General features: G+C 44.6%; 1 protein-coding gene across 5 annotated transcripts in view; it reads right to left on the minus strand.

The window, feature by feature from the left end:
* Window positions 1-15104, minus strand: part of LOC138763362 (MICOS complex subunit mic25-like) — a 680065-nt gene that overhangs the window by 558193 nt on the left and 106768 nt on the right. The window lies entirely within an intron of this gene.

The raw sequence follows: 15104 nt of genomic DNA on the forward strand, positions 1-15104 counted from the left end.
AGCCCCTACTTATAGTGTGTGAATATCTGTATCATTGTTTACGTGAATTAGTAATTATGTACTGTTTAACATTCTTCTGTTAGATTCCCACTCTCTTCTATAAATTGTGCGCGTGTGTATTTTATTCCCGCAACAATTTTCCCATGCCCTTCTATAAATTGTGTGTATGAGTTAATAAAGGTTACATGTGTTAATAAAGGTTATGTGTTATTACAAACCCTAGTGTCCAGCTTCGTCTCTCCATGAATCCACTGAACCTGACACTCTTTCTCAACACAACAGCCGATAACAGAACATCAGCCTGCCTTTACTTAATCGAGGTGCCTGTAGATGAACTGCTCACTGTTTGATTATTTTCATTTTAAGAAGGCAGAAAGGATCCCCACAGCCTACACATCCTGGTGTCAGTGTCAATGCTCAGTCTTGGACAGGTGACAGAAATATGTGAAGAGGAACATTTTGGGTCCAGTGATCATAATGCCATTAGTTTAAATTAATTATAGGTCTGGGCCTCAGGTTGAGATTCTAAATTGTTAAAGGCCAATTTTGATGAAATGAGAAAAGATCTAGAATGTGTGGATTGGGATAAGTTGTTTTCGGGCAAGGATGTGCAAGATAAGTGAAGGACCTTCAAAGGTGAAATTTTGAGAGTACAGAGTTTGTTCTTGTCAGGATAAAAGGCAAGGTTAGAAGGCATAGGGAACCTTGGTTTTTGAGGGATACTGGGGATCTGGTTTGGAAGAAAAGAGAGGTGTATAACAGCATCATGGAGCAAATGAGATACTTGAGGAGTTCAATAAATACAAGAAAAACCTCAAGAAAATAATCAGGAAGGTTAAAAGAAGACATGAGGTTGCTTTGGCTGACAATGTGAATGAAAATCCAAAGGGTTTCTACAGGTATATTAAGAAAAAAAGATAGTAAGGAACAAATTTGGTCCCCTTCAAGATCAGAGTGGTCTGCTTTATATAGAGCCAAAAGAGATGGGAGAGGTCTTAAATGTTTTTTTTTTCATCAGTATTTACTCAAGAGAAGAGCACAGAATCATGGGAAGTAAGGAAAACAAGCTGTGAGGTCATGAAACCTATTCAGATTAAAGAGGAGGAAGTGCTTGGTGTCTTAAAGCAAATAAGGTGGATAAATCCTCAGAGCCTGACAAGATATTCCCTTGGAATTTGAATGTGACTAGTGTAGAAATTGCAGGGGCTGTGTCAGAAATATTTACAGTGTCCTTAGCCATGGGTGTGGTGCCAGAGGACTGGAGGGGAGCTCGTGTTGTTCCATTGTTTAAAAAAGGCTCCAAAAGTAACCCTGGAAATTATAGGCCATTGAGCCTGCTATCAGTAGGAGGTAAATTATTGGAAGGTGTCCTAAGAGATCTGATATACAATTACTTGCATAGTCATGGACTGATTAGAGACAGTCAACATGGCTTTATGCAGGGAAGGTCGTGTTTAACCAATCTTATAGAGTTTTTTAAGGAGGTTACCAGGAAAGTTGACGAAAGAAAGGCAGTGGATATTGTCTATATGGACTTTAGTAAGGCCTTTGATAAGGTCCCACATGGGAGGTTAATCAGGAAGGTTCAGACGCTAGGTATTCATGGTGAACTAGTGAACTGGATTTGACAATGGCTAGACTGAAGAAGCCAGAGAGTAGTGGTTGATAATTACTTCTCAGACTGGAGGCCTGTGATTAGTGGTGTGCCTCAGGGATCAGTGCTGGGACTATTGCTGTTTGGCATTTATATCAATGATCTGGATTATAATGTAGTAAATTAGATCAGCAAGTTTGCAGATGACACCAAGATTGGAGGTGTTGTAGACAGCAAAGAAAGTTTTCAAAGCTTGTATAGGAATCTGGATCAGCTGGAATAATTTGCTGAAAAATGGCAGATGGAATTTAATGGAGTCATATGAGGTGTTGAATTTTGCAAGGAAACACATGGTAAATGGTAGGGCACTGATGAGTACGGTCAAACAGAGGGATCTGAAAATACAGATACATAATTCCATGAAAGTCGCGGCATAGGTGGATAGGGTTGTAAAGAGAGCTTTTGGCATATTGGCCTTCATAAATCAAAGTATTGAGTACAGGAGTTGGGATGTTATATTAAAGTTATAAAGACATTGGTGAGGCCAAATTTGGAGTATTGTGTGGAGTTTTGGTCACCTAGCTACAGGAAAGATATCAATAGATAGAAAGAGTGCAGAGAAGATTTATTAGGTTGTTGCTCAGACTTCAGGAACTGAGTTACAGGGAAAGGTTAAACAGGTTAGGACTACTCCCTCGATCGAAAAAGGTGAGGGGAGATTTGATGGAGGTATTTAAAAATTATGAGGGGGATATACAGAGTATGTAGGCTTTTAACACTGACAGTCGATGAGATACAAACCAGAGGACATGGGTTATGAGTGAAAGGGGAAAGGTTTAGTGTAAACTTCTTCACATAGAGGGTGGAATGAGCTTTCAGCTAAAGTAATGAATGGAGGCTCAATTTTAACATTTAAGAGGAATTTGGACAGGTACATGGATGGGAGAGGTATGAAAATCAGTGGAACTAGGCTAAAAAAAAAAATGGCTTGGCACAAACTAGAAGGGCAAAAGAGCCCTGTCTCTGTGCTGTAATGTTCTAGGATTCTATGGTTCTCTATACCCTGAGATAATCAAGAGAAGGAGGAACTGCTGTACCTGAGGAGGATAAGAATAGAGATCGAAAGGTAATCCAAATTTGAAGAACTGTATTAATGGCTGTGGAATCCAAACACAGTTCTTTATGTTGGGATTCTTCCTTGGGAGGGGGAGAGCAAATTTAAGTTCTTGGGAGTTACTATCTCAGAGTATCTTTCCTGGACTCAACACACTAATGGCATCATGAAGAAAGCACGTCAGCAATTTTACTTCCTCAGGAATTTGCAGAGATTTGTTATGATATGAGAAACCCTGAAAAATTTCTACAGATATGTGTTCGAAAATGTGATGATATTTTGCATCATGGTCTGGTATGAGGACACCAATACCCCTGAATAAAGCCCTCCAAAAGGTAGTGGACGCAGCCTAGGACATCATAGGCAAAACTCTCCCTCCTATCAAGAATATCTACATGTGTGGTACACCACCGGCCTACTGCAGGGGGCAACCTCTGTACCTGCAGGAGGGTAAGGGGACAGGACAACACCTGGCTGACTGCCAATCAGTCGGCCTGAATGGATCAAGCCCCACCCGGTCAGGTGTCAATCACCCTCCGGGATATAAGCCTGCGCCGGCCTCACACTGAGTTGCTGCAGCCACAGCCAGCCTGGCTCTGTGGTAGTCTTTGTGGATTAAAGCCTGTTGTTCAGTCTTGACCTTGTGTGTGTCTGATTCTGTCTAACAGCGCACCACACTACAGGAAACGCTGCCGTCAGAGAACAGCAGCAATCATCAAGAATTCACACCACCAAGCACATGCTCTATTCTTGCTTCTGCCATCAGGAAAGAGGTATAGGTGCCACAAGACTTGCACCACTAGATTCAGGAACAGCTGCCACCCCTCCTCCATCAGACTCCTCAACAACTAACTTAATCAGAAACTCATTTAAGGACTCTTATTTTAGAACTTCATTTATTTTTTTTATTCTCTCTGTATTACAGTCAGCTTGTTTACATTCATTATCTGTTTACACTTCATATGTTTACATGTGTACGCTGAGTAGTTTTGTTTTGCACTACCAATAAGTGATCATTCTGCCTCGCCCACAGGAAAAAAGTATCTCAGGGTTGTATGTGATGTCATGCATGTACATTGACAATAAATCTGAATATGTGCCAAAGGCCGGGACTCTGTCCTCTCGAGTGACAAACAGAGATTCTTAAATATATGAAGTTGCTTGAATCAGTAGATGCAGATCAATTATCCGTTTGTGGTTGAGTCCAACATTGGAAACAGGAAGTTATTGAGATCAATAGCAAAGATGCATTTATGAAAAGGCTCAACAAGTTGAAGTGAGAAAGAGATGTAGAATATGCTGACAGACTTAGATGGAAGAATGTGGGAAGGATACTTGTATGATGTTTAAATGCCACCTATTAGATAAATGGCATTTTATATTCCAAGAAGCAAATGTTCTGCTCCTACATATATCACCCAAGGAGACATTTGAATGCATGTCGATCCAAACTGCTCTAATCCAAATTCATCACCTGTCTCCGAGCTTTTGTACACTTTTGAACTCCCTTGCCATACCACTTTCTTCCTTGAAAACAACAATCTCCTTTTCTTTGACATCCTTTGCTATTGCTCTCTGTTGTCTCCCCTGAATGGTGCTCATCATTCTGTAATGCACCCTGTAAAATGTCAGGCACTACAGGTATGTAAGTAGTTGCTCTTGTACTAACAGTCTCTCCCAGTTCACCAGCATGACTTCTCTTATAGGATCGAATTCTATTTTAATGTTACCTGAAATGCAGCCAGTCAGTCAGACCAAGTACAAAACAGCAGTATTCCAATAGATTATTACTTGGAGTAGCCCAAATAAAGTTTAGAAATGGCCATTCCCACGGAGTTCACATTCAATAATGCAGATCACAGATATCTCCGATTTGATTGTCAGTTTCTGCTGACTTAACTCAAATCAGCAATAGAGTGGTGAGCAGAACAAAATGAAAGAGAGGTGCTTTTCACTATTCAAATGCCAACTGTGCCATAATTACAATCACTGCAAAATGTGCAAGGGTTTCAAAACAGGCAAAAGAAGGGATCCTTGTCACAGCAACTCAAAAGCCACAGAGCAAACAGAAAAGGCCAATAAAAGAGGTGAGTAGGATTTATCAGGCCACTGCAAAAGGAAAGAACTGATGTGACATTCAATGATCAAACATCACATTCACATTGCATGTTGCTTTGCAAACAGTTCCATTGATGGGGAAGAGACTGAGAATTACTATTGGAAGTATGAACAGAAAAAGTATATGAATTTCTCCTTCATAAATTTATCACAACACAGATTGCTTTGGCGAAACCTGAACAAAGAAGGCAAAAGAAACATCAATAAAGAAAATATTGGCTAAACACTTTGGAAGAAAGAATATGAAACAAGTGTAAAATAAAACAATGAAATGAGATGAGAATGGATAGCTCAGGTAAAAGCAGCATAACAGGGTCATAATGGGAAAAAAACCTCCATTGCTTCCAATGTTTCCACTTAACTGTGTAATATGATAAATATGCAGGGATTTAACACAACTTAAAAAGTGTTGGATTATTCATTGGAATAACATTCAATTTGGAGTATTGTGTGCAGTTTTAGTTACATCTACAATATGGATTACATTGTGAAGTTTTGGTCTCCTGCCTACAAGAAAGATCATCAATAAGACTGAAAGAGTGCAGAGAAAATTTACAAGTATGTTGCCGGGACTTGACGAGTTGAGTTATAAAGAAAGATTGAATAGGTTAGGACTTAATTCCTGAAAGCATTAGAGAATAAGGGAGATTTGATAGATATACAAAATCATGAGGGGTAGAGATAAGCAAACAAGCTTTTTCTACTGAGATTGGGTGATACAAGGACTAGAGGATGTGGGTTAAGGCTCAATGGTGAAATATTTAAGGAGAAACTTCTTCACTCAGAGGTAGGTGAGAGAGTGGAATGAGCTGCCAACAGAAGTGGGTTCAATGTCAACATTTGAGAGAACATTTAGACAGGTATATGGATGGGAGTGGTATTGAGGGCAATTCGACAAGGCATTTTCTATGGTTCTATGGTATATGGATGGGAGTGGTATTGAGGGCAATTCGACAAGGCATTTTCTATGGTTCTATGGTATATGGACGGGAGTGGTATTGAGGGCAATTCGACAAGGCATTTTCTATGGTATACGGATGGGAGTGGTATTGAGGGCAATTCGACAAGGCATTTTCTATGGTTCTATGGTATATGGATGGGAGTGGTATTGAGGGCAATTCGACAAGGCATTTTCTATGGTTCTAATCTGGAGAATATGTTAGTCTAGCATCATCAAAGTGCCAAATATGTTGAATTAGTACTGTATACAATCCCTCAAGGGTGAGCAAAATAGTATCATTCATCCCATGCATCAAATTCAACCCTACCTATTGACCACTGTAGTGTATTAATTATACTACTTGTTAGTAAAACTTCAGCAATATCAACCAAACCAAACATAACACTCAGGATCAGATGTCAACATATGCAAAGTGATGTAAACCAGAAAATGTCATAACCCTCAGCAGGTTAGGCAGCTTCTGTGGAGAGAGAAAAAGAGTCAATATTACAGGTTATTGCCCCTTCATCAGAACCAGGAAGTGAGGAAGTGAGAGCTTGTTTATAATTGCAAAAAGGTGAAGGAATTGAGAGAACAGAAGAATGTGCTTCTTCCTAAGATGAAGACTGAAGTTGTTATGGTAACCATTATGTGAAGTTCATCAGTTGGCAACATAAAACAGAATTTGAACTTAAAATATTTGGCAATATCTATGGACAGAAAAAAAAATTGGTTACCTGAAATTATTCATTTCAATCCAGAGTCCTATAGTCATGATGAGATGCTCTTCAGCAGACTTATGTTGAGCTTTTGAAGCAGTGCTAAAAGTTGTGGGTGGCCGTAGGACAGAGAATTATAATAATAGCAAATAACTTGGTGTCACTCTTGTGGATTGAACAGTCAATCAACACATTTTCAATTACACATCTGTTGAAGTTTGCCAAAGCTTTCGATGTTATACTAAACCATCACAAACTCCTAAGGAAGTAGGGGCACTGACATGCTTTCTTCATGATGACATTTGTGTGTTAGGTCCAGGAAAGGTCCTCCGAGGTTGTGACTCCCAGGAATTTAAACGCTCACCTTCTCCACTTCTGAATACCCTCTGGATCAAACACCTCTAGTTTTCCCTCCAAAAGTCCACAATCAATTCCTTGATTTTGGTGGAATCCCATTAGAGATGGCAGAAACTTTAGAATAACTACAGAAGGTGGTCCTTATCTGGAACAAGTTGCCAGAGGAAACTATAGAGGTGGATACAATTTCAATGCACAAAAGATTTAGACAGATGCATGGATGGGAAAGGTTAGAAGGATATGGGTCAAATTAAGGCAAATGGGATTAACCCACAATTCAAACCATTTGCATTACAATGGAGGGGTTGAGCTAACAGGGTTGTTCTGTACTATGAATTTTTTTGATGTTGAGGCTAATAATGTGGATCATGAGGACAAAAGAAACACTCAACACTGGAAACAAGGGAGTGAGTGGTATGAATGTAGGAGACCAGGAGACAGAGAGAGCAAGCATTAAAATATGATATAAGGACTGCCAAAATTAAGAAAAAAGAAACAGATACATCAGACCCTGGGGAACTGAGAGGATGGAATAAAGATGCTGTATGGGAGGAGGTGTAGTCAAGTTAGTTCTGGAAATCAAGAGGCCTAATTGATATTGGGTGTCGAACTATCTCCTGAGAGGGAAATAGAAATATCAAGTTAAGAAATTAGACTGTGTATAAGTGAGAGTAGAGAGGAAATTGACAGCAATGATAATAACATTTTCAATGCAATGGAAAAAGAGTTGAAGGAATGAGCTCAATAGGTCAAGAACAAAGATTCTTTCAAGTATCCAACAAAGAGACAGGTATAGCTTGGGCTCTTATGAGTTCCCACAGCTACAGTTGGAGAACTGAGTGTAGTATAATGAGATAATTCAATGTAAGAACAAGTTCAGCTAAGTGAACAAGGGAGGGGGTGGAGGGGGACTGGTCAGATCATTGGTCAAGGATAGAATGACTGAGGGGCGTAGCTTGATGGCATAGGGAGAAGAGGTGAAAAACATATCCTCCTGGCAGAACTTTTTAAAACCCATATAAAAGTTTCAAAATTACCTTAAAAAATGTTGATTATATTGCTGAAGTATTCCAGTTTAATTTTATCCTCTTTGAAGGATAAGACTATTAAGGAATTGGATGCTTCTCTTACTGGTAAAGAATTGATCGAAGCATTTCGCTCTATGCCGAGTGGTAAGTCTCCACGCAATGATGGGTTTACTTCTGAATTTTATAAGGAATTTCAAGACATTAATTCCCTTATTGATGGAGGCTTTAGATCAAACAGAAAAGATTGGGTCCTTTCTGGATTATTTTTCTAAAGCAATTATTACTGTTATCCTTAAGAAGGATAGGGAGACGTTGAAAGCGGGATCTTATAAATCTATTTCTTTGCTAAATGTGAATTATAAAATTGTAGCCAAGGTTCTGGTAATAGATTGGCTAAATGTTTACCTGATTTGATTCACGTAGATCAAGCGGGTTTTATTAAGAATCATTATTCAGCAGACAATGTTGTAAAGTTGATTTCATTAATTAATATTTCGCGGCAGCAATCTGACAATCTGGTCATTTCTCTTGATACAGAAAAGGCCTTTGATAGGGTAGAATGGAGTTTTTTTGTTTAAAGTTTTGGAAAAGTTTAATTTTGGGCCTTTTTTTATTGGTTGGATTAAGGCTTTATATAAAAGTCCCCCTGCAAGAGTGGTGACAAATGGACAAGTGTCTTCACCTTTTGTGTTATCTAGATTGACCAGACAGGGCTGCCCTTTGTCACCAGCTTTGTTTATTTTAGTCATTAAACTTTTGGCCCAGATGATTAGGCAGGATAGTACTATTAAAGGTATTAAGGTGAACTCTGATGAAATATAAGATTAATTTGTTTGCAGATGATGTCTTGAGGGCATTAACACATCCTTTGCAATCTTTGAAGACTTTGCATAAATGATTGGAACAGTATGGTGTGCTATTGGGATATAATGTTAACTGGGAAAAAAGTGAAATTATGCCTTTAGTGGATTATTTGCCTTCTAGACAGGTTGTGAAGTTTAAATGGTCTGATCAGATTAAGTATTTAGATATTATTATTGATAGTAATTACAATTATTTATTTGAATTGAATTACTTACCCTTACTGTCTAGAATTAAGAATGATTTAAATCAGTGGAAGGATTTACCCATAACATTGATAGGACAGGTTAATTGTATCAAAATGAATATCTTTCCCCAAATTCAATATCTTTTTTCAGTCTATTGCATGTAGGATCCCTCAAAAATTCTTTAAAGATTTGAATACTTCGGTGAGAAAATTTTTGTGGAAAGACAAAATGGCAAGGGTATCATTGCAGCAGTTAACTTGGAAATATGCTTTAGGAGGTTGGCAAATTCATAATTTTCAAAATCATTTGGAATCAGCTCAGTTGAAATTTATTAATAGGATGTATCAAGTGGACAACCCTCTGATAACGGCTAATATTGAACTCTCTCAGATAGGTGAAAAGAGGATGGTGTGGTGCTGGACACAGCCCAAGAAAGACTCAGCCACCACATTGAAAGTCATTAATGACTGTTTTTATTCAAATTCAGCCCGTGCCCCTTATTTAAGGGCAGCATGAGCTCAGTCACCTCGTGCATTGTGACATCATAATCACTTCCCCAGGCACGCACTGGGCAAGAGACTTGAGGCAGGGAGAAACCCTGACAGCGCCATCTTCCCATGGCTGCTCCGCCACGTGGTGTTACACGCGGGGCCAGTGCGCTACCACACAACAACCCCCCCCCCCCCAGAACCGGCTACGCATCCCGCTGCTTGTGTGGGTGGCCCCGGCATTTTGGCATGGCCGTCTGCACCGGCCGTGATAAGTCTAGTGCGCTGCTTTCAAACGGTCTACAGTGAAAAGTTCCTTTACCCCCTATGTCCAAAGTGAAAGTCCTGCTGGACCGCAGGATGACCTTTGTATGAGCATTGAATGTGGGCCGCGCCGAACAAATACGAATTCCGCCGAGTCCAGCTCTTTGGGGCAATATGTTGGCCGGACGCCATGATGCGTGGGAGGCGGGGGGGCTAGCGAGGATAGTTTCTTACGGAGATCTGCCAAAAGGTTTGCGTGCTTGGATGTGATGTTGGGATCCGGGCCAAAGAACTCACCGGGCAGTGAGAGCGGCGCACCATAGACCAGTTCCGCAGAAGACGCATGTAGATCCTCCTTGGGTGCTGTTCTGATGCCGAGGAGGACCCAGAGCAGTTCGTTTGCCCAGCCTGGTCCGGTGAGACGAGCCATGAGGGCGGATTTCATATGACGATGAAATCTCTCCACCGCCGAACCATTTGCTTGCGGGTAGTGATTATCCAACTGCACGAAAACCAACAAGGTCGGGTCAGATACAGCAATGAGCTCTCTGAACCCTTCTCCATTAACAATGGCGTGAAGCAAGGCTGTGTTCTCGCACCAACCCTCTTTTCAATCTTCTTCAGCATGATGCTGAACCAAGCCATGAAAGACCCCAACAATGAAGACGCTGTTTACATCCGGTACCGCACGGATGGCAGTCTCTTCAATCTGAGGCGCCTGCAAGCTCACACCAAGACACAAGAGAAACTTGTCCGTGAACTACTCTTTGCAGACGATGCCGCTTTAGTTGCCCATTCAGAGCCAGCTCTTCAGCGCTTGACGTCCTGCTTTGCGGAAACTGCCAAAATGTTTGGCCTGGAAGTCAGCCTGAAGAAAACTGAGGTCCTCCATCAGCCAGCTCCCCACCATGACTACCAGCCCCCCCACATCTCCATCGGGCACACAAAACTCAAAACGGTCAACCAGTTTACCTATCTCGGCTGCACCATTTCATCAGATGCAAGGATCGACAATGAGATAGACAACAGACTCGCCAAGGCAAATAGCGCCTTTGGAAGACTACACAAAAGAGTCTGGAAAAACAACCAACTGAAAAACCTCACAAAGATAAGCGTATACAGAGCCGTTGTCATACCCACACTCCTGTTCGGCTCCGAATCATGGGTCCTCTACCGGCACCACCTACGGCTCCTAGAACGCTTCCACCAGCGTTGTCTCCGCTCCATCCTCAACATCCATTGGAGCGCTTTCATCCCTAATGTCGAAGTACTCAAGATGGCAGAGGTCGACAGCATCGAGTCCACGGTGCTGAAGATCCAGCTGCGCTGGATGGGTCACGTCTCCAGAATGGAGGACCATCGCCTTCCCAAGATCGTGTTATATGGCGAGCTCTCCACTGGCCACCGTGACAGAGGTGCACCAAAGAAAAGGTAAAAGGACTGCCTAAAGAAATCTCTTGGTGCCTGCCACATTGACCACCGCCAGTGGGCTGATAACGCCTCAAACCGTGCATCTTGGCGCCTCACAGTTTGGCGGGCAGCAACCTCCTTTGAAGAAGACCGCAGAGCCCACCTCACTGACAAAAGGCAAAGGAGGAAAAACCCAACACCCAACCCCAACCAACCAATTTTCCCCTGCAACCGCTGCAACCGTGTCTGCCTGTCCCGCATCGGACTTGTCAGCCACAAACGAGCCTGCAGCTGACGTGGACTTTTTACCCCCTCCATAAATATTCGTCCGCGAAGCCAAGCCAAAGAAAGAAAGTAGGCTGTGGTGTAGTGTGGAGTTTAACCCCCAGGTGGTTCGCCAGCTGAGCTCAGAGAGTGGAGGTGAACTGGGCGCCCCTGTCACTGGTGATGTGTGCCGGGATTCCGAACCTAGCAATTCAATGACTGACTAGGTCAGGGGTGTCAAACTCAAATTCACGGAGGGCCAAAATTAAAAACTTGGACTAAGTCGAGGGCCGAACTAAATATTTATTGAAAATTTTCAACAACATCTGCATGTTTTCTCTTCTTTCAACATATGTAATGTTAAACTTTTTCTTATTAAAATAAATGTTTAATAATAGTTTTGGATAAACTCTTTCCAGAAGCATTAACAAATGAGACATAAAATATCCAATAAATAATATTTCTCTATAGAGGATTTGTCAAATGTTGCTAGTGTGCTGTCGAATAGTAAAATCTGAGGGCTATTGAGAATGTGGGAGAATAACATGATTCCTGAAACAATCAAATGGGTGACTGATTGTGGGCATGAACTCTAGCAGGGTTATTTGCCATGCCCTTTTTCCATTGGTACAGATATCCTTTGATTTACACACTTTTCAACTTTTATGCCTAATGAGCTTGTATCCAGGTGCAGACCCATTTTTAACCAGGAATATATTTATCACTGTGACATGAAACTATTGGAAGATCGTTTTATCCTGAGATACTTACTCAGGCCTGTGTGCGGGAGGGTGGGGTTTGCGGGCGATCCAACAACGGCAGTGCAGGGGCATCGGCTCTCGCTGCAGGGCGGCATCTCGGCAGATCAGCGGCCCCGTCACCGTGAATCGCGGGTCGGCCTGCGGCAGGGAGGGGGAGTGGGCAACGGTCCTGGCAAGGTCAGGCCCCCCCTGAGTTTCTGCCGGACCCCCCTTGACCTGCAGAGTTTCTCCCGAACCTCCCTTGACCTGCTGAGTTTCTCCCGGATCCCCCTTTGACCTGCTGAGTTTCTCCCGGATCCCCCTTGACCTGCTGAGTTTCTCCCGGACCTCCCTTGACCTGCTGAATTTCTCCCAGACCTCCCTTGACCTGCTGAGTTTCTCCCGGACCCCCTTTTCTTCCGTGCCGGTGTCCCAGGACCTTTCCAGGGCAGTCTCCGCGCTCAGGACCGCGCTGGGATCCCGGTCAGCGGTGGAGGAGCAGGTGAGCGTGGCTAATCCCGATCCAGCCCATGCCACTCCCGAGATTGGCGGGGGTTTCCACCCTACCTGCCCGACCAGCCTCGCTCTCCACGTGTACTCTGGGCACCCGCCGCTGGTCCGGTGGGAAGGCGCAGGGCGGCCGGCGGCCGGTGTCCCCATCGCCCGGCGGGGAGCCCCAATCTTCCCTCCGGCATCCCGACTCCATCTGCAGCTCCAGGAAACGCTGAGCCACTGGGGTTCCAGGCGCTGGGAAGCGGCCTTGGCTTCCCCTGACACCGGCCAGGCCGTACTGCGGTGGGGGGGGGGTGGGCGGGGGGACATGACAGCGTGTTTATAAAACCACCCACCACTACTTTTCAAGGACCAGGATTTTTCTCTCTCTCTCTCACCCTGGGACACAGCGGTTACTGTGCATGCGCTATACTGGCGCGGCGGCCAGCGGGCCACCTCTAATGCATTTTTGATATGATCTTGCGGCCCAAATATAATTATATTGCGGGCCAAATTTGGCCCGCGGGCCAGAGTTTGACATGTGTGGACTAGGTTCTTGGCGTAGGTCTCTGCAGGAGCCTCTTTGATGGGAACAGCTTCGCCATCTTGTGGTCCAATTGACTATTGTGAGAATATAGCGTGCTTTTCTGGACACTGGCAGGGGGCCTACGACGTCAACGTGGAGGTGCTGAAATCTCCACACCATCGGGTCGAATTGTTGGATTGGGGCCTGCATATGCTGGTGGACCTTGGAGGCCTGGCACCTGGTGCAATTTCTCGCCATCTCGGTCACCTTCTTTTTGAGCCCGAGCCACACAAACCACTCTGCCGCCATTCGCACCGAAATCTTCACCAAGAGGTGGGCTAGGTTGTAGATTAAGATGAAAACCCTCAACCTCCACTGCGTGGGACTACTGAGTGCAGCAAGCCGGTGGAGACGTCGCAGAGCAGCATGTCTGGGCTGTTGGGCAACTGAATGTCCTGGAGCTCGAAGCCAGAAATGGCAGTCTGGAGAGTCTGTGTCTCTGTGTCCAGCTTCTGGGCCTGTGCCAACTGTGTGTAGTCAAGGCTGGGGGCGAGAGCATTGATCACCAGACGAGAGAGCACATTCGCCACGACGTTGTCTTTGCCTGCCCTGTGCCGAATGTCGGTGGTGAACTCCGACACATAGGAGAGATGGCATTGCTGGCAAGCCGACCACAGATCTTTGGCCATCGCGAGTGCCTGTGTGAGGGGCTTGTGGTCCATGAACACCATGAAGAGCCTGCTCTCCAGAAAGTATCGTAAGTGCCGGATGGCCAGGAACAGTGCCAGGAGCTCCCAGTTGAAAGCGCTGTAGTTGTGCTCCGGCGGGCGCAGCTGTTTGCTAAAGAAGGCCAGCAGGCGCCACTGTCTGTTGAGCCACTGCTCAAGTACACCGCCTACCAGCATGGCTGAGGAATCCACCGAGAGCGCCGTGTGTGCCTCCGGGTGTTGGTGCACAAATAGAGGGCCTCCTTTGTTGTGGCAAAAGCAGTCTCTGCCTCCTCCGACCAGGTCAGGACTTTCTCCTTAGTGGCGATGAACATGCACAGCGGTTGCATGGTGCGAGCGGCACCGGGGATGAATCGATGATAAAAATTCACCATCCCCATGAACTCTTGCAGATCTTTGAGGGTGGATGACTTGGGGAATCGCAGGACAGCTGTGACCTTCTCTGGCACCGGGGAAGCACCTGCTGCCAAGATGGTGTGCCCCAGGAACTGCGGCGTCTGCTTGCCGAACTGGCACTTTGCCTCGTCGACTGTGAGGCCAAACTCCGCCACTCAGGCAAACAGGGTACGGTTGTGGGCCTTGTGCTTTTCGTGGTTGCGGCTGGCGATAAGGATATCGTCCAGGTAGATAAACACAAAGTCCAAGTCCCAACACACTGCATCCATGAGGCGCTAAAAAGTCTGGGCTGCGTTCCTGAGGCCAAAAGGCATACGCAGGAATTCAAAGAGGCCAAAGGGAGTGATGATCACCATCTTGCCAATGTCCTCGGGGTGGACCAGGATTTGATGATACCCCCACACCAGATCGACCCTGGAGAAGACTTGAGTGCCATGGAGATTGGCTGAGAAGTCTTGAATGTGTGGAACTGGGTACCTGTCCAGTGAGGTCACGTTGTTCATACACTGGTAATCACCACAGGGTCTCCAGTCCCCGGAGGATTTGGGGACCACGTGGAGAGGAGATGCCCAGGTGCTGTCCGAGCAACAGATGATCCCCAACTCCTGCAGCTGGGAAAACTCTTCCTTTGCCAGCTGCAGCTTCTCGGGCGGAAGTCGTCTGGGCTTGGCGTGCAGCGGGGGGCCCTGTGTGGAGATATGGTGGTATACCCCATGCTGGGGTAAGGTGGCACTGAATCGTGGTTGAAGGATGGCGGGGAACTCATGGAGTATATTCAAATTATCATCCCTGGAAGTAGCGATCTTGGGCCTGCAGGCGTTCATGGCGTCAAGGTGCACCAAATAGAAGGTGCGAGCATTGATCCAGCCTCTTGCCC

This window comes from Narcine bancroftii, chromosome 5 (assembly GCF_036971445.1).
Source record: "Narcine bancroftii isolate sNarBan1 chromosome 5, sNarBan1.hap1, whole genome shotgun sequence".
Classification (NCBI taxonomy): domain Eukaryota; kingdom Metazoa; phylum Chordata; class Chondrichthyes; order Torpediniformes; family Narcinidae; genus Narcine; species Narcine bancroftii.